The sequence below is a fragment of the Ursus maritimus genome, unplaced genomic scaffold (assembly GCF_017311325.1).
Source record: "Ursus maritimus isolate PB19 unplaced genomic scaffold, ASM1731132v1 scaffold_10, whole genome shotgun sequence".
NCBI classification, from domain to species: domain Eukaryota; kingdom Metazoa; phylum Chordata; class Mammalia; order Carnivora; family Ursidae; genus Ursus; species Ursus maritimus.
The window spans coordinates 52750297-52770713 of NW_024423344.1; the positions used below are offsets into that span (position 1 = coordinate 52750297).

General features: G+C 38.2%; 1 long non-coding RNA gene and 1 pseudogene across 1 annotated transcript in view; one reads left to right on the top strand and one right to left on the bottom strand.

The window, feature by feature from the left end:
• The first annotated feature begins 1766 nt into the window (after positions 1–1766).
• LOC103659192 overlaps positions 1767–20417 on the top strand; it is a 194054-nt gene continuing 175403 nt past the window's right edge. Inside the window, exon 1 of the long non-coding RNA XR_005833113.1 lies at positions 1767–2346. This is a non-coding gene — a long non-coding RNA (uncharacterized LOC103659192). The remainder of the gene's footprint in view (positions 2347–20417) is intronic.
• LOC103659191 lies at positions 7268–8773 on the bottom strand (annotated as a pseudogene).

A 20417-nucleotide genomic window follows, 5' to 3' on the forward strand; every position in this document is an offset into this window, starting at 1 on the left:
GAATTTTTCTGTGCCTACAACATTTTTTGTTATAATTTTTTTAAGAATTAAGTTTTTAAATAAAAACTTAGCAGATTATTTAAAGATACTTCTCAAGTGTTGATCCATACTGCTCACAATGCAATCAAAAAATTTTAAACCCACACTAACAGTATTTTAATACATTTTATTTATTTACTTTTTAATTAAAAAAAATTTTTTTAGAGTAAACTCTGGCCCAACATGAGGCTTGAGCTAAAACCCCCACGATCAAGAGTCCCACGCCCTACAGACTGAGCCGGCCAAGCACTCCACACTAATGGTATTTTAAACAGACTGGGCACAAATCTTCATGATTGGAAGGCTAACGACAATTCTACACACACCCTGGTAAATAATTGCCAGGTTGTTTTATTTTCCTCCTCCTCCTCCTCCTCCTCCTCCTCCTCCTCCTCTTCATTTGTCATTCTAGGTTCTGTTGAGCAGAAGTCTTCAACAGAAGCTTTCACCCTATAAAAACATCCCCCAATTCTCTTAAAAGCCAAGTAGTCCAGTTTTCTTCATCTATGGAGGCAAAACTGCGTATAACCAATTTAATTAGATAAACTGAGAAAGCAGTGGAATGAGAGGCAAAGTACAGCAGATAGAGTGGAGCTGGGATAGTGTGAGTGAGGAGTCCCAAAGCCTGGCTTCTCTGTCTTGTCTGACTTGGCCACTTGAAAGTTGTTTGATCTTAGAGAAATCATTTAACCCCCCCCCACTCCGCCTCCCTGACTACCCCCAGCCTTGGTTTTTGCATCTATAAAATGGGATGCAATGCTTTGTTCTGCTTACTTCTAGGATCAGATAGAGATGGTGCATATGAAATGCTTTTATTTCCAAATACTATAAATATATGAATGGTTGTTATTATGTTTTGAACAGAGGTTAAAGCTTGGTGGACTTGTTCAGGAAACCCAAGTCCAAGTTCCCATTCTTCCACTTACTAGCGAGGAGGGCTCGAGTGTGTTAGTGGGTCCTTTCCTATGCCTCTAAAAAAGGGGTGAAAATACCTACTTCACATTTATAATGTATAAAGTCTCTGTAAAATCCAAAGTAATCCAGTTTTCTTCCTGTATAGAAGATTGTCACCAACATGATGACAAATGCAATTAGATAAAGCCAAGAAAGAATTTGTGTAAGAGGTGATGTACAAGTTGTTAGAATTTTTTAAATGGTAAAAACAGTAAAAAGAGTTTTTAAACTGTAAAGCTCCTAGCAAATCTTAAATCTACTTGCTGACAGTGCCTACATTTTTCTATAGGATGAACTAGCAGTGAGATTGGGCTTGAAACAGCACTGGCATGGGACTGGACCTGAGAGTGAGCAGATGGCCATAGTCCTTAACAAGGGGCAGGACACAAAACCCTCCTAACTGGGAGCTCACCAACTCCCTTTGGTGCTGCTACTGGGATCCTCTGTTGCAAGCTGGGCAGAAAGATCTAAGATTTTATGAAGGAGTCAAATCCAGCGCATTAAGAAATGATTTAGAAAGCAAAGAACATACAAATGGACATTTCTTACTTTCCTTTCTTCTCCTTCTCCTTCTCCTTCTCCTTCTCCTTCTCCTTCTTTTCCTTCCTTCCTTCCTTCCTTCCTTCCTTCCTTCCTTCCTTCCTTCCTTCCCTTCCCTTCCCTTCCCTTCCCTTCCCTTCCCTTCCTTCCCTTCCTTTTCTTCCTTCCTTCCTTTCTTCCTTCTTCTTTTATTTTTATTTTTTTACTAACACAAACTTTAAGAGCTCGAAAAGCAGTAATTTACAGAAAATAGAATATGCAGTTTTTGATAACAAAAATCAACATCGTTTCTAAATCTAATTATTAGGATGTCATTGCTAATATCTCATATTGATTTTTGATATTAGCACATCATTGATAATACTGCTTTTGACAGGGCCACATTCAAAGGGAGTGTGCGTCGGATACATTGAAACAGCTCCCCACATTTGCATCAATTTCAAACAGTTACAAAAGCTCTAGTGCTTTCCTGGCTGTTTAGTTTTCTTCAGAAAACAGTTCTCATAGCTCTCCAGTTCTGTAATCTTCCTACTTCAGTTCTTTAAATGAACTTCGCTGCCAGCAACCAGCCTATTTGGCTTTTGGTATGTTTTAATAAATGTGCTGTTTGGCAATAGAAAGCAGGCAAAGAGTCAGAAGACCTTCAACCAGATAGCCTTTTATGGTTATGAAAATACTACTGCTATTGCCTTTTTTCCCCTTTTTCTCTGTGCTGCTTCTGAGAAAAATTACAAGAGTGAGAGCAGAATACCAAGAACCCAAAAGATCCAAGGAAGTCCTGTCTCTGAAGCTCAACGTAGAAGAGGACATGAGGTATCTGGGGAGCTAGTCATGTTTCCCTACTTGCTTGCCATACTCTAGCCAATGCAGTGTGGTTGGTACACATGCAAGGTGCCCAGCAGAGGGGGACCCCAAGTGAGGTTCTGTGTTACCTCTTCTGACAGATTAACAGGGTACCAGGTCAGCAGTTATAATGACTGAAGAAGAAATACTTCATTTTCCTGTGTATTGAGCTCCTTCAAGAAGAGTGACATGAATGAATGAACGAATGAATGAATGAGTGAATGAATGAAAGAATAATGATAAATGCCAGACAACATTGATACTTCTGGCAGGAAAAGATACTTTCAAATCAGTTACTAGTTAAGGACTCTTTTTGTTAGTCATTAAAGTTCTTCAGTAACCATTGCCCCATCTTTTGATAATAGCACTTTAACTTTTGTAATTTAAGTGCATGATTTATGTTGAGTACATTTTTATGTAAGGTGTGAAATTTAGGTCAAGTTTCATTTTTTAATAATTGGTGTCCAATTGTTCCAGTACCATTTGTTGAAAAGACTACATATTTTTCATTGAGTTTCTTCATGGGTAGAAGTGGAATTCAGTGTTCTACTTTAATGTTCATATTTTCTTCTTCCTTCAATACAGGAAATTTGTTCCTGTTATGCCTTTGAATGTTTTTCTTATTCTATTTGTTGATTTTAGGGAAATATATCCTTCAATAAGGGGGTCGCTTAATTAGTGTACTTTCACTCCTTTGCTTAATTTATCCCAGAGAACAATCAATGTTACGTCTGAGCTCTGCATTTTTGATGAATAACTTAAACCTGCTTGGCTTGGTTTCTACTCTTGTTCTTGTGGAGAATAAAAGCCCAAGGGAAACAAGAACCAGGAAGCAGGATAACTTCCACTTTCTGTGCAGTAATTCTTACTGGATCAGACCACCCACCTCCTGTTAGGAAGACTACCGTTCTCATCAGTACTGCCTATGCCCGAATACAAAGTCGGCCTCATTTCCGGTTTCAGTGAGCAGGTACATTTGGCTGCCACTCTTAATTGTGTCTTCTAGCTTGGCCTTTATCAACCATAAAGGTGATATTTTGGTTGTCCAGCTGTTGAAATGCCTTCTTTTTCAATTTCTAAATAATCTNAGCAGGAAAGAGGGGTGCTATTTATTAGCTCTTTGAAAGTCTTGGCATTTGGTGTATAGGTCAGAAATATTGCATGATGCAACAAACAATAGAATTTGGAGATTTAAATTACACAAGAAGAAGGTTTAGGTGTGGCTTCGAATATTTGTCTTTTTTTTTAAGATTTATTTATTCATTTTTGAGAGAGAGAGTGCACACAAGCAGGGGCAGGGGCAGAGGGAGAGAATCTCAAGCAGACTCCCCACTGAGTGGGGAGCCTGATGCAGGCTTGATCCCATGACCCATGAGGTCACGACCTGAGCTGAAATCACTAGTCAGATGCTCACCTGGCTGAGCCACCCAAGTTGCTCCGATTTTTTTTTTTAAGATTTTATTTTTAAGTAATCTCTATACCCAACATGGGGCTCAAACTCACAACCCTGAGAGCAAGAGTTCATGCTTCACCAACTGAGTAAGCCGCACACCCCTGGACATTTGATTTTAATGTGCGTGTAGATTGTTTTGACCTTGACACTTTATTGTTTCTCTTATACTAGTTTTCTAATGCTACTCTTTTTAGGCACATGATATTTGATGTTGGTCTATGTCTTAATAAGCTTGAGCCATTGTAACAAAATACCATAGACTAGGGGGCTTAAACAACAGACATTTATTTTTTACAGTTCTGGAGGCTGGGAAGTCCAAGAACAAGGTGTTGGAAGATTTAGTTCTCGGTGAGGGCCCTGTTCTGGCTTGCAGGTGGCTGCCTTCCCACTGCAGAGAGAGGAAGCTCTGCTGTCTTCCTTTTCTTCTAAGGGTATTAATCCCATCATGAACACTCCACCCTCATGAACTCATCTAAATCTAATTACTTCCCCAAGACCCCACTACCTATTACCATCACATTGGGGATTAAGGCTTCAACATAAAGAATTTGAGGGGGCACACAAACATTCAGTGCCTGGCAGCCTATAACTGCAGTTTATGGGGGCTTGCTGCACAGGTAAGTGACAGTTTCTATGAATTCAGGGAACATTTCAGGATTAAAAAAAAAACAAAACAACCTGCCCATGTTCTGTTCTCTTCTTTATCTAAAGGGTGTATAGACATTTTAGGTGCCAAGTGTATACAGGACTATGAGACCGTTAAAAAGAGTTTGTGGGAGTCAGAGTTTCTTGGCAGGAATGCAGAGAGTCAAATAGGGCCTTGACAAGGGCACACAGATCCTAGTAGGTAGGCTATCATCAAATTACAACCATGTAGGTGGCCAGAACCACATCTGTGAGCAGGTTTTAGGAAAGGTTTCTTTTTTATTTTAATTTTTATTGTTGGGACACCTGGGTGGTTCAGTTGGTTAAGTGTCTGATTTGTGATTTCTGCTCAGGTCATCATCTCATGAGTCATGGGATCAAGCCCCATTTTGGGCTCTGTGCTCAGCAGGGCATCTGCTTGGGATTCTCTCTCTCTCTCTCTCTCCTTCTGCCCCTCCTCCCACCTGCATGTGCAAGTGCTCTATCTCTCAAATAAATAAATAAAAATCTTTGAAATTTTATTATTGAAGTATAGTTGACATACAATGTTATCTTAGTTTCGGGTGTATAACATAGTGATTTGACAATTCTGTACATTGCTTAATGCTTATCACTCTAGGTGTAGTCACCGTCTGTCACCATACAATGTTATCGTAATATTATTGACTAGATTCCCTAAGCTGTACTTCCCATCTCCATGACTTGTTTATTTTACAACTGGAAGCTTGTACTTCTTAATCCCCTTCACCTATTTTGTCCCCTGCCCTTCTAGCAACCACCAGAAGAAAGGTTTTAAAGTATAAACTGACACAGCTTGTTATGCAAACTTAACTTTTCCTAAGTACATTATCTGATACATTAATTGCACTGATTAATACATTAGGATAGATAATTAGTAATAATTAATAATAATCAATTAGTGCATGAAGTGCACTGATGGTCCCTATCTTTCATGTCCTCTGTATCCATGCCTTTGATAGTGCTCTCCTGTACTGATTCTGGGCTTGCTCATATGATTTGCTTTGGCCAATGGAATAGTAGCAGACATGGTACAAGCAGTGGTTTGCAAAAGTACTTGGGTATACTACTCCTTTCCTGGAAACCTGCCATTGCTATGAAAACAAGCCTGTAGAGTTTGCTGGAGGATAAGAGACCACATGAAACAAAAATGGGTCATGAGTCCCTGACCTCCTTTAGATGACCACAAACATATGGAAGAACCCAAATGAGAGCAGCTAAACTAGCCTAGGTCAACAAAACCGAGAAGTAATAAATAGTTGATGTTGTAAACCTCAACATTTTTAAAAAAATTAATTTGTTTTTTTAATTCCAGTATAATTAATGTACAGTGTTACATTAGTTTCAGGTGTATAATATAGTGATTCAAAAATTCTATACATTACCCAGTGCTCATCATGATAGGTGTACTCCTAATCCCCTTCACCTGTTTCATTCATTCCTTACACCCCTCTCTACTCTGGTAACTACCAGTTTGCTCTCTATAGTTAAGAGTCTGTTTTTTTGGTTTATCTCCTTTTCTCTTTGTTCATCTCTTTTGTTTTTTAATTTCGCATATGAGTGAAATCATATGGTATTTGTCTTTTTCTGATGGACTTATTTCACTTAGCATCATACTGTCTAGGTCCATCCTAGGTCCATGTCATTGTAAATGACAAGATTTTGTTCATTTTTATGGCTAATATTCTATATATATATATATATGCAATATATATATGCTAATATTCTCTCTCTCTCTCTCTCTCTCTCTCTATATATATATATATATATATATCACATCTTTATCCATTCATCTGTTGATGGACAATTGGGTTGCTTCCATCTTTTGGCTATTGTAAATAATGCTGCAGTATATATATATATAGAGAGAGAGAGAGAGGGAGGCATATATCTTTTGGAATGATTGTTTTTGTTTTCGTTGGGTAAATACATGGTAGTGAAATTACTGGATCATATAGCAATTGTATTTTCAATTATTTGAGGAAACTCTATACTGTTTTCCACAGTGACTGCACCAGTTTGCATTCCCACCAACAGTGCGTGAGGGTTCCTTTTTCTCCACACTTGCCAACACTTGTTTCTTGTGTTTTTGATTTTAGCCCTTCTTTTTTCTTTTTCTTTCTTTTTTTTTTTTTAATATTTTATTTATTTGACAGAGAGAGAGACAGCCAGCGAGAGAGGGAACACAACACAGTGGGAGAGGAAGAAGCAGGCTCCCAGCGGAAGAGCCTGACGTGGGCTCGATCCCAGAACACCAGGATCACGCCCTGAGCCGAAGGCAGACGCTTAATGACTGAGCTATCCAGGCGCCCCTGATTTTAGCCCTTCTGACAGGTGTGAGGTAACATCTCATTGTGGTTTTGATTTACATTTATTTCTCTGATGATGAGTGATATTGAGCATCTTTTCATGTGTCTGTTGGACATCTGGATGTTTTCTTTGGAGAAATGTCTGTTCCTGTCTTTTGCCCATTTTTTAGTTGGATTACTTGGTTTTTTTGGTGTTGAGTTGTCTAAGTTCTTTACATATTTTGGATATGAACCCCTTATCAGGTATATCCTTTGCAAACATCTTCTCCCATTCAGTAGGTCATCTTTTTGTTTTGTTGATTGTTTCCTTTATTGTGCAGAGGCTTTTTATTTTGATGTAGTCCCAGTAGTTGGTTGTTGTTGTTTTTGTTTCCCTTGCCACAGGAGATGTATCTAGAAAAATGTTGCTACAGTGTTGTCAAAGAAATTATTGCCTGTGTTTTCTTTTAGAACTTTTATGGTTTCAGGTCTCACATTTAGAGTTTATTTTTGTGTATGGTGTAAGAAAGTTCAAGCCTTGAAGTTTTAAGATGATTGGTTATACAGCAATAACTGATTCCAGAATCAAACTTCCAAAACCTAGAGAAAAGAGTTTCTTTAGAGGACTTTTAAGCATTTGTGGCCATCTATCTACCCTGCATTTGCTTCACTTGAACTGCAAGGCAGCTGAGATTTTGGTTTTATGCTCTTACTCTTGGGCTCTAGTAGTCAATACCAGATATACCAACACAAATTCAGCTGAAACTTCCTGACAAGAGTAGAGGGGAAAAAAAACATAATTGAGAAAAAGACACTGAAGAAAGAAATACCTTGCAGAATCTGGAACATTGCATGGATACTGCCCTTTGCTGGGTTCAGTCTTAAGAAATTATCAACAGCTGTTTTAGATTAGGAATGTGTTAAGGAGATTTTTCCAGTTAAATGTGGAGACAAGATGAAAACTTAATTAGGAGGCTTTTAAAAAAATGCCTCAGCCATTCTACACCAAGAGACGATACCCACTGAGGTATAGTGCTGAAAATGCCCAGGCGTAAGAATTTGTGGATGCTGTCTTACCAGGTAGAATCCACATTAAGTTCAACAGCGGAGAGAATAAAAAAGAGATTTTTAGTGTACTTGAAGGGAAAAAGAGGCGGTCCCTTGAATAAGACCAGGTGACTAGAGCTGCCTCCACTGCACATTTCTATGCAAGAAAGCAGCATACACGTCCGGATGTACTAGATGATGCTGTGGCTGCAAACAACTCTCAGATCTCACTGGCTTTGAGCGCAACACAACAGAGCCTTATTTTGTACTCATTTATTATTTTGGGGCTATTTTTAATGACTGAAACAAAACCGATCTAAGACCACAGTTTCTGGAAGAACCGTTTGTTTTTGTTGGATCCTGTTTACCTCTCCTCGAGCTGGACCTTGGTCTCTTGTCAGGCCTTGCCTTTAAGGTCTCTGAAGATATCCTTCTTGACAACAGTTTTGTCCAAGGGGCTATCTGCAGAGTACCTCATGGGTATGAGGTGATTGTAGTTATAAACTTTCACAAAAGACTTGATCTTTGACCTCTTGGCGATGTTCTTCTTGCCCATGGCAGCTATCACTTTTCAGGGATTGCAGTCAATTCCAGCCACCAGAACGTGGCTGTAGGGAGGGTCTTAGGGGCCACCATCAATGTTCTTCATGATGATCGCTTTGAGTCTGGAGTAGCGTCCAGCCAGGACCAGCACCATCCTCCTGGGTTTCGTGAACTTGGCCATCTCGACACCAGCCACTCGAACCTACAGCAGAAAGTCACAACATAACTTGATAGTGTTTACTTGCCACATGTCCTACATTGGTTGGAGGGCCTCTGCTCACTGCAGTCTTTTAGGCACACAGGCTGATAGGTGCTCCAGCTCAACACATGCTTCCATAATCACCAAGGCAAAAAAATGAAAGGAGGAATGTGGTGACTTTGTCCTGGCTCTTAATGCTACTGCATGGAAGAAACATATGGCATTTCCATTTGCATTTTACTGGTCTAAGCAAGTCACAGAGGAGAGAGAAATACAATCCATCTGTTTGCCTGGAAGGAGAGAGAAGCAGAACATACCCTAATATCTTCTACAGTCTTTCTGTGCAACAAAATATTTGATTTCAGACTCCTTTTTATGTGCAAAATATACTTGCTCCCACCCCAAGGGGAAAAAAACAACCCAAAAAAGTCCCATAGAGTAATGACACCAAATACAGTGTTGAGGGTATCAGGTGATGTGCTGTAGTCTCTATCGCAGGTCTACAAATGGTGCTTTTTGGTCAAGACTTTGGGGCTAATGTGGTTAAGTTTTCTCTTCTATACATATCCAACATACAATGATGGTATTGGGAAGAGTAACTGCATCAAACATTCCGTCTGAGAAAGATGACAACTGGGAGACACACAGCGGAGCAATTCTAAAATCCCATCAGGCAGACTTTTTTTTTTTTTTTTAAGATTTTATTTATTTATTCGACAGAGATAGAGACAGCCAGCGAGAGAGGGAACACAAGCAGGGGGAGTGGGAGAGGAAGAAGCAGGCTCCTAGCGGAGAAGCCTGATGTGGGGCTCGATCCCATAACGCCGGGATCACGCCCTGAGCCGAAGGCAGATGCTTAACCGCTGTGCCACCCAGGTGCCCCCAGGCAGACATTTTGAGAGCCCTTTCGCTGAGAGCGAACACTGGCCCTCTCATAATGTGTGTTCCATTGACGTCAGCCTCTGTCCACCTCTTGACAACTTATCATTGATAATTTTGGAAGATAAATTGGGGTTGCTTATGTCAGTTCTGCCTCTCTTCCTCCTAAGAGTGGGCACCCTTTGGGGAGCAACCACTCACCTGTGCTTGGCCATGTTCCTCCTGATGAACTCCCCTCTCCTCCCAGCTCTCAGGAGAGCTGGTCTGTTCTGATTCAGCGTTGCCTGGTGGATAAGGTAAGCATGTCAAATGCTGTGATTCAGAGAGCGGGTCTATGTGGCTGCCCAGCTAAGATACATACTAAGCTTTTATAACTGATGGTGGTGATATTTTGATTCTCTATCACTGACTTACTTTATTTCTCAAGTTTTTCAGATGGGAATGATTAAGCAGGTTTTTCTCAGAGAATTCAACAGTTGAGTTTTCTATTTCAGAAATTCCAGTTAGCCTTATGCTGGAATGCCTCCATCATCAGTATTTATGTTCTTTTCTCTAATTGCTTTGATCTGTTTGTTTTATTCTTTTCATTCATGATTATTTTTTTAGGATTTTCCTTAATGTTGGAAATGATATTTTTAGCATGCTTCTCTTTCTGTTTCTAATTTTTTTTAGTTCTATAATCATGTTATTTTAGCACTAAATTAATTTTTCTGCAGACTCCTATGTTGTTTTGCTGATATTTGAGTATAGATATATATACTCTCAGTATCTCTCTCTTTATATATACTTCTCAGATATAGAAGAGAGATTAGTTAATTTCTGTAGATCTTGATCAATGATCAAGAGGAGATGAGGGAAATAGAAGAGAAAAGATGATTCCTAGATGTCTGGCTTGAGTAATGGGCGGTGCTGTTCACTGATANCAGCAGGAGGAAAATACTGACTCCGGAAATACACTTCTTTTGAGCATGAGACCTGATTGTTTTCCCTGGTAACACCTCAGGCCTGAAGAATTAGGAATTTTCACAGGGCAGATCTGACTGTGTAACCTCAGTGGGAGGGGGAATTAAGAGACATGTAGGCACAGAGTTTCTAAAGAGATGGTCTCCAGAATGAGAGGAGGGAGTGTTAAAAAATGATTGGAAAACTGACAAAGACAAAAAGTTTCAGAAATTTACTCAGTTTTTAGAATACTGAATTTCAATAAAAAGGAATTTTTCTCTCTCCTTCTTATGGCTCCTAATTTGTATCTAGGATGGGTCCAAGCTCCCAGAATCCAGTACTCTCTATAATACTCTAATTTACTCACCTGTTAGACTTGTGGGCTAACATTAGATTCTAGGAGCTATTTATAAAATAAGGAAAATAAGTTGCAATTTCTAAAAAGAAGACAATGTATAAGAAAGCGCTAGTTAAACTGAATGGAAAGATGATAGAGGGATTCAGAAAAAGGTCAGACCAAAGTAAGAAGGAAAAATAAGATGAAGGCAAACAGAGAGGAGCGAAGAGGGTATTCCAAGGGTAAAAAGGACAGAATAAAAATTGTGAATGTGTGTGAGTGTGTGTGTGTGTTTATCTGTCAGTGTGCATGTGTATGTATGAGGAGGATGCGAGAGAGAGAATGAGAGAGAACTCCAGGAACGGAAGTAGAATGCAGGAAGAAGACAAGCCTAACTAGACAGAAGTTTTCATGGGCAGCCTTGGAAAACAATGATAGGCCTTATGGAACGTTGGTCTTCTATGGAAGGACTTGGCAGAGGTTCAGATTAATATAGAGGGTAAATGGGAGACGTTTTGGGGTGTTCTAGCAGGAGAGTCATAATGCAGAATTGTTTTTGAGCAATGGGACTGGCTGTGGAGCCTTGTGCAGAGCAGACTGACGGGGATGACGGAAGTTGTGGAGATGAGTGTAGAGGTCCCTGGAATTGTTCAGAGGGAAGGAGATAAGGGGTTAGAAAAAGTGTAGCCATGGGAGAAAGGACAAAGACAAGAGGCATTATAAATAAAGAATCATGAACCTGGCATTTAGGGTAGTAACACTCATGGAAATCAATGGCTTGGGGGCAAAGCACAGGAAGGCGTTTAAAGAAAAATATCTATACTTTATTGGCATGCCCCACCCCCTACCTCCCAAACCGTGGGGAGAGTGGTCCTGAGACTGTCCTTGGGAATCGTTAGAACCAGGGCCAATTCTCTGTCTCTCATGTCCATGTCCTGGACTGAGTCCATCTCCATGAGTTAGAGAACCTGGCCGCCTCCAGTGAGGGGGATGGCTTTTTACTCCGTATTATAAAAACTCATGTAATGGTATTATTGAAAAATTAAAGGGAAAAGAAAACAATCAGCAATAATCCAATAACCTTAGTGCATTATTGGAATTTTTTGCTCCTTTCCTTCTCATTGTTTGTAGATTTATATTTTTCTGTGGCTACAATTTTAAATTGGTTATTTTCCACATCATCAGCCACACAAGCAATTTTTTTTTATATTGCTACATAGTTCCCATACTGATCTTTTTAAAATGGCTTTTAGATATTCTTTTGAAAGAATAAGTGGTTGGACACTAAGTGGGTTTTAATATTTAGCCATTTAAAAAATACTGTTATGGGTGTATAAATATAGATAGGTCCTTTTTCTCTTGGATTTTTACATAGAATAAAATTCCCACAAGGAGAAGCTCCATGGTAGAATAATGAATCTAATTTTTTTTTGCTATATGTTGGCAAATTGCTCTCCAAAGGATCATATAATGTATGTTGCCAGCAACACTGTGTGTATTTTGTCAACATTGTGTTGCCTAATTATTACTAGTCAAAAACTATTATATAATTTTAAAAGCAATAATTTTTTTAGGCATAAAATTATACCTTATTGTTTTAAAATATTGCATATTTTTTGTTACTGGTGAGGACTTGAATATTTTATTTGTGTACTCATTGTATTTACTTTTATGTTAATCGCTCATCCATATTTTTGGTAACTGTCTGCCTTATAGTGTAGTTAAATCTATTAATTATTTTCTTTTGTTGTTTCTATTATATTTTAACCATAAAATGTCAACACCTTTCTGAAGAACTGATAAATATGAGTTTCTCTTTTAGTTTTCCATGACTTCAATGGATTTATAAAAGGCAATGTACTCATTGAGCCAACAAAAAATATTTTCGTGCATAATGTAAAGGATATCTCCACATTTTATTTTTTGCCAAATTTTTAACCATTAATGCTATGAAAGGTTTTTTATAATAATCAGAACGATCTAGAAATGGGCTGCTTTGTTATTTCTAGAGCAGGGACCATATACTGAATACTGGCCCTATTGTAGAGGTCAAGTTTCAAATGGGTTGAATTTGGAAGACATTTTAAGAACTCTTTTGGGGTACCTGGCCGGCTCAGGTTGGTAGAGCATGCGAGTCTTGATCTCAGGGTCGTGAGTTTGAGTCCCACGTTAGGCAGAGAGATTACTTTAAAAATAAATAAATAAATAAATAAATAAATAAATAAATAATAAAACAATTGAAAAAAAGATCTTAAAAGAACTTCAAACTTCAAGTTCAGGAAAAAAATGAGATTAGAAGGGAAATGAAATGTGTCTACTTCTTATTTATGGGAGATTTCCTAAGAAGAATAAACTCTTCATTACTGTTCAAACGAGTAATAGCAGAGAATAGTGATGGTAGGTAATTTGAAAAACAAAACAAAACAAAACAACAAACCAACACTAACCTAATGATTTCTTTTATTAGAAAGCAATTTTCTTTCAAAAAGAAATAATCTACCTACAGTCACAAATCAAACTTCTTACACTTATTTTGATGTTAGTCTTTATAATAGACTCTCTTTGAAATGCTCATCATTATCTCCTACTACTTGATTTGCCACAGAGAAGAGGTTAATGATGTATCTTCTGGGCATTTAGAGAGAAAGTTTCTTTGGTCCTCTAATGAATTTTCTCTTAGTCAGATACAAACCTCTCTTCAGTGACAAATGGTACTCAATTGTTCACAATCGGAAGAAGTTCCTGATAGAATTTTGTTGCAACCCTTTTAAATTCCATGTTTGGTCCCGTTCCTCTGTGCCTGGGTTTCCTGTGTCTGGAAGCAGGATGGGGCAAAGATGAGGGAAGTTACTCATCGGAGACCTCTATGATATGAGAAGTATCAGTTATCTCTATTTACAAACAAAAATCCCTGCCTTGTAAGGCTAAGATCTGATCTTTGTTGTCAATAGCAGAATCGTTTACTGAACAAACACTTGTACAGTGCTTATTATGTGCTAGATATATTACACCCCTAGGAGGTGAGTAGTCTTTGTAGTTCTGATTTTAAGATGGGGAAGCTGAGGCTCAGAGAGGTTAAGTAACTAGCCCCACACAGCTGGTAAGAGGCAGAGCCGGGATTCAAAGACAGTCTGGTTCCAGAGACTATATTGTTCACCACTCAGTAAAGCCAGAATTAGGAACAAAATCTCCTGACGTGTAATTTAGTCCTCTTTACAGTAAACTAGGTAAGTGCATGTTCAAACCAGATCCACATTTCTGTCCGATGAAGCTCTTCCATCAAATTTCCATCAAGCATTCTTGCTAATCATGTTCCATGCACTTGATCTGCTGCTGGTCTTTATAAATGACTCTACCACAAAAAGGCAACAAAATCACTTCCTTTCTGTAAGGAGCTGAATCACTGGAAGTACTGAAAATTTTTGCTGGAAGTCATACTCTTTGAAGGATACAGTTGTTAAAGTAGGATTTCTTGCTTGGCTGCTTCAAAGAGATAAAAAGGGAAACCAAACACAAATGTGGTCAAGCTAGAAGGGACCAGAGGATCCCCATGCTTTCTCCTACAGGCAGCTGAGGGACCACACCAACTCGGTGCCCTTGTTCACAGATGATATGAGGGCAAGGTTAACCCCTGGAGAAGCGAGAGAGTTTAAGAAGGGTTCTTAACACAGCACACTATCTAATAGACTATGTGAGAGGGTTCAGATAATCAGCACAGTGATTTTTGCCACTTTAATCTGGATTCAATTGCTGAAACTACAAATTGTCAACAAGCTTTGCTACAACTATCTCTAAGGGAGGGAGTAGCTTCGCTACGACAATCTCTAAGGGATTAGCTTTGCTATGACTATCTCTCATGAGCTTATGAATATTATCTTCGATTTCTATTCCTTTGGATTGCTCACTTCCTTCTTAAATGGAGTGCAAATCTTAAAGCATCTTGCTAAAATGTATCATCAGTTCAGGTTTTTTTGAAATATCTAATTCTTAGTTTTTTTCTTGTATAAAAAATAGAAGAGAACAGAGTATGACTTAAAATGTCAATGTTTATAACAGTCGGAGGTATCAGCGTTGTTACTCGTACACCCATTTCTCACAGTAAGACTTGCTTTTCTGTATAATGAACTCAAGCATTGCTTTCACCAGAACTTTGAACTGCTCACTTAGGAGAACTGCAACATATGGTTTTCCTCTTCCACTTTTTAATATTTTGGTCTCCGGTGAATCCGCATACAAAAGCTTCCTTCCTTTAGCTGGAGTCCACAAATGAAAGGCTTTTCTTTTTCTGATTGTAGATTAGCCTGCCAAGAAACAAACACGAGCTGGAGAACATCACTTTAATTTATTGATGGGATACAGATGACAAGGAAGTCTGTCCTCTTGTAGGCTTTTGGGAACGCTTCAAGCTGACCCAGCACAGCCGAGTTCATACGGCAAAGACAGACTTTGCCAAAAACCAAAGCCAATAGTCATTGCAAACCTCTGAACCAAAACATTCCTTTAGTGCTTGAATTTCCCTATAATTTGTGTAGATTCCCTTTTTGTCAATGAAGCTAGCAGTGGATAACTAGCTTAGTGCAATCAGACAAAACAACTGTGCCATTCATTCAGTAATTAGATGAGAGCTGGACTGCATGCTTTATGGTTTCCGCTCTTCATTCTTTCCTTTCTTTTCAAGTCCTTGGAGACAAACTCCGGGATGTTTGGCAGAGCGAGGCCCTTGTTGAAAATATCCTGTCTTTTTTACTTCGGGGTTGCTAATAAGTTCTATTCTCAGAGGCAAAACATGAGATGCACAAGCAGGGAGGTTCAGCCAAGTTAAAAAAAGTTTGTTCTTCGGTGTGTTACCTTTTGCCTCACTTTACAGTTTTGCCTTCCTCAAGCCTGAAGAAGACGTGGTTCTTTCTTATATCTAACGGCACGTAAAGGAATTTCATACTCAAGCTAAATGCTTATAGCAGATCTTACATAGATTCCTTTTTAAACTTTCAGACATTAAACTGTAGGAGAAGCGAAGCAGAGATAGAGAGATAGGAAAAATAAAAGGACCACAGGACTGTGTGATTAGTTTATGTACTTTGGGGCGCGCATAGCAAATTCAATTTCTGCGAGGAACCGTGGGCTAATTGCTATGCTAATACCTTTCCTTCTTTAAAAAATTTTTTTTTAAATTAAATTTCCTAAACCACTAAAAGGGAAGGGAGGGAAAGCTTCTATAAGAAAATAGGAAAGGCACTTCAGGTTCTGTTGCCATTGCTGCCTTGAAGGTGTAGCGCTGTCAACATCCACACAGTAGATGATGTCAGCTGCCTTCGCTGCCGGTCATCTGGCCTTGGCAGTCGGGAGACTTGGTTGCAAGACATACTGCTTGAGCTACTTCAAGAGAAAGAGGGGTATTTTTTGGCTGCTGTATATAAACTATAGGCACGACAGGAGTGGGTGTCTTTATCGTCACTGGAATCAGGGACCTAGGGCCTGTCTTTTTCCTGCCCCATCTCTTCTCTGCTGCTCCTTTGACTTGATCTTTTTTTTTTTTTCTGGGCCACCTGGAATCACAGCGAGGTGTTACAAATAAGCTAAGGCATCTTAAAAATTTTGAGTTTATTTGAGCAAAAGTTGATGCACATTGGACAGTGCCAAACTAGAAGTGGTTAGAAATGTTCTTCCAACAGGACTTGATACAGAGACTTTTATAGGGAAAAGGTGGAAGCAAAGTAGGGAAATCATTGATCGGTTATAGCTTAAATCCGAATTGGCTATTTGTGATTGGTTTTCCTTAGGCTTTGGTTGGTACCTTGAGGCATTTACAGATATAGATTATTGTTTGCTTGTATAGGCTGCTGTAGCATTGGTATCACCTCAGTCTCATGGCCTTGAAGGGGAACAGAATATGACACGTGAAATATGCCTCTTTGGCATAAGGATTATCTCGATCTGATTCCTTGGGAATGCCATGGGTTGAGATTCTCCGCTGAAAATATCAAAGTGAATTTACCAAGTAGGAATATACTAATTTTTTTTTTTTCCTTAATTCAAGTTAGTTAACATGTAGCGTAGTACTGGTTTCAGGAACAGAATTTAGTGATTCATCATTTACATAAAACACCCTGTGTTCATCACCCATTTAGCGCATCCCCTCCACATCTCCCCCATCAACCCTCAGTTGGTTCTCTATAGTTACTCAGCCATCAAAAAGAATGAAATCTTGCCATTTGCAATGACATGGATGGAACTAGAAAGTATTATGCTAAGCGAAATACACCAAATATATCTTAGTTGTAAACATTAGGGAATGTGGAGAGGGCAATCAACTGGATTGTGAAGGAAATGGTGTTTGTAGTCCTTGGCCTGACATAGGAGCACAAGGGAATTTTATGATCGCATTGAGTTTAAACTCCTCTTCTACTCTAAGAAACATTTGAGGATTTTTTCTAAGTATTGGAAAATAGTACATTACTGTTAAACAAAAATCTAAGTTTTCTCATTATGAAAGTGGAAAACAAATTGGCCTAAAGGTGGGCTATAAGGCATAGGGTGCAAAGAAGAGGGTGAAACTGTCACCTTGCTCTAGAGAGGGGATCAGCAAACTTTTTCTGTAAATGGCTATGTAATAAATATTTTTGGCTTTGCAGGGCAAAGTCTCTACTTTAACTGGGCAACTCTGTTAACACTGAGGTGGAAAAGCAGCTAAAGGCGATATGTAAATGAATGAGCGTGGACATGTTCCAATACATTTTTTTTTTTTAAGATTTGTTTTTTTATTTTAGAGAGAGAATGCTGGGGAGTGGAAGGGCAGAAAGAGAGAAAGAGAGAATCACCAGCAGACTCCCCACTGAGTGAGGAGCCTGACACTGGGCTGGATCCCACTACTCTGAGATCATGACCTGAGCTGAAATCAACAGTCAGATGCTTAACTAACTGAGCCACCCAGGTGCCCCGGGCATACCTAACTTTTTATCTGTTTTACTTCTGGAACAAAATGGTTACTGGCAGAATATGTTGTGAGCAAATTTGTTCCTTTATTTGTAATGCTTGCAGTCATATGAGCATGCCATTATTACTTGACATTTGAAATATGTTTCAGTTGAAACATGAAGCCTTTTATGGACTGAAAAACTTGGAAATCCTTCAGGTAGAGGATTATATTTATGATATAACTTTCAATATTTACATTATATCCCTTTATTTTTAAGCATTTATTAGGTAGCTATAAAAAATCACTTTGGGACCAATCTTGGTGTGTTTCCTAAATGTGATGATTGTACCAAAAAAGAGAATGTATTTTCCATATTTCATCAATTCCAAGACAACGATTTTTTAAAAAACATTTCAACATCTCTGAAGTCAGTATTTTAATGATGGAGAACATCTTAGAAATTGCTATACTCATGAAACAGTTGTAACTACCTGCATGAAATTGATCCCAAACTCTTTTCTTGGAACCTTATGATAAGATACAGAAGGCATGAAAATTTACAGTATGAAAGTCAGTGTCATGAAAGAAAATTCTTGAATCAATGGTGGAGTGCTCTTTTAAGGAATGTGCATGACGCCCATCTTCCCATCACGAAGGAGTCTTTTGTGGAAAGTAATAGATTATCAATGAAGCTCAATCAAAATGTGATTTAGAAGAGCATCTAAAGTAGTTTGAAAAACCTTTACTGATGTATTTTGGTGATACATTCCTTTTTATATATGCAGAAGCGTAATATACAATAAAAATCCGTATCCGAGTCTAAAAGAGCTCTTCCAATAAGTGTATAAATACTATAGGATAAAAAAGCATTGTGTCATAGATTAATTGGAAGTACCTTTTTTCCTGAGTGGTATATAACATAATGGTGATTCTTAAAATCAATTATGTGTTAGATGCAATAATATAAAGTAATATGTGTATTTAAATTAACAAATGACAACTTTATTTCTTACATTTGAAGTGATACTAAAAAACCCTTTACTGTTCCTATTAAAGAAAATCCAAATGTTCACTGAAAAAGCATGGTGACCTCATCATCCATTTACTCATGGAACTCTCACGATGTCTTCCAAAACACAACTTGAAAAGATCCAGCATGAATGCTTAATTTTAGCACATTGAATTCAAAACCAAATACACATTTTACAAGGTCAGGATCATCATCAGCATCGTCAGTCTCAATGTCATCTTCATGTTTTCTTGCTAATGTTTTTGATGTTTTTTTAGAAGTATTTTGTAATAAATACCACTTCAGTGGAAGTAAGGATAATTTGAGGCCCAATTAATGATGGATTATAGGAAAGATTTTGCATGGCAGGTGTGACAGCATTGATGATTTTATAGTTGAAAGCTCCTATCTTACTTGTGCTCGGAAGGATGTATTTTAGAAATTACTTATTGTCAGTATTTACTACTTTATTGAAACAGACGTGCATTATGGGATTGGTATACTTAGGCTGGAAATATTAGGTCTGCTAGAAACCAAATCTATAGTTAGTAAAGGAACATTCTTCAGAAGTAGCTGAGTTTTGATAAGGACTTAAATATACAGTTCAGTGCGGTTGAACGCCATCTGTCACATGGCAATCTAGGTCATGAGTATGACTTAACTAATGCCAAATGGGTTTGATATTTTTGCCCTGAAATGTATAATAAATAATCCTTTGAGAGGAGAGGTTAAAGTCTGGTCAAAGGAACAACTTTGATTTGCCAGTTTGATTTGATTGCCAATCACACATTATCAACATTAGCAGTAGTTTCCTTAGTGATGCTTGGCTACCTCTTTGCATGATATGAAATGTGGTCATATATTGAAAGAAACATTCCAACATCTAATTTATAATTGTTGGCTTCTATTCTCTGATTACCATATGCTTCAGGATTTATGCTGTCATCTGCCAGTTTTGGCATGCTTTTGGGAGATGCCATTTTACCAGAATCCATGATAGCAAGTGATCGTACTTCTTTCACTAAGTCACTCACATTAATGTGTTTTGTTACTATTTCAGTGGACTTTTCCTACCTATAGTGTATTGATGAGCAAGATGTTGGCCAGCAACATGGTTCTTGCAGTGATTAGTAATATATTTTTTTGTCCAAAATATAAACAGTTATTCTCTTCTGGTGATTAAATTCTCATTTTACTTTTGGGATATAATATCTAACCTTTCTTGGAGTTACACTACTTTAATAAATTAAGGAATTTCCTTCTGCTTTGGCACCTCTGAAAACTGGCTTTAACTTTCTACATTGTAAATGAATTATACATTTCCAATTTTTGTATGTAGATCAGTAGATTTGATGTAATTGGCACCTAGAAATGGAGTTTTGCTGTACAAGTAACTGAAATGGACCAGAAAGTGGGTGGAGGCTGGCAGAATTTTGAAGAGCATGATAGAGAAAGACTAAATTTCTTTCAATCGACTGTTAGTTAACAATCTGGATTTGATGACACTGCTCAGTAAGGCTCAGAAGGAAGTGAGGAACATGTTACTGGAAACTGGATGAAGGGGATCCTTGATATTTAGTGCTAGAGAGCTTTGCAAAGTTGTTTCTTGCGATTACGTGTAGAGTAGAACTTGTAAGTGAGGACATTTCTAAGTAAAGTATTGAAGGAGCCACCTGTTCTCCTCTTCCTGTTTACAGTAAGAGATGAGAGAGAGAAATTGAGGGAAGGGCTGTGAAACAAAGGGAACAGGACTTGATAATCTTGA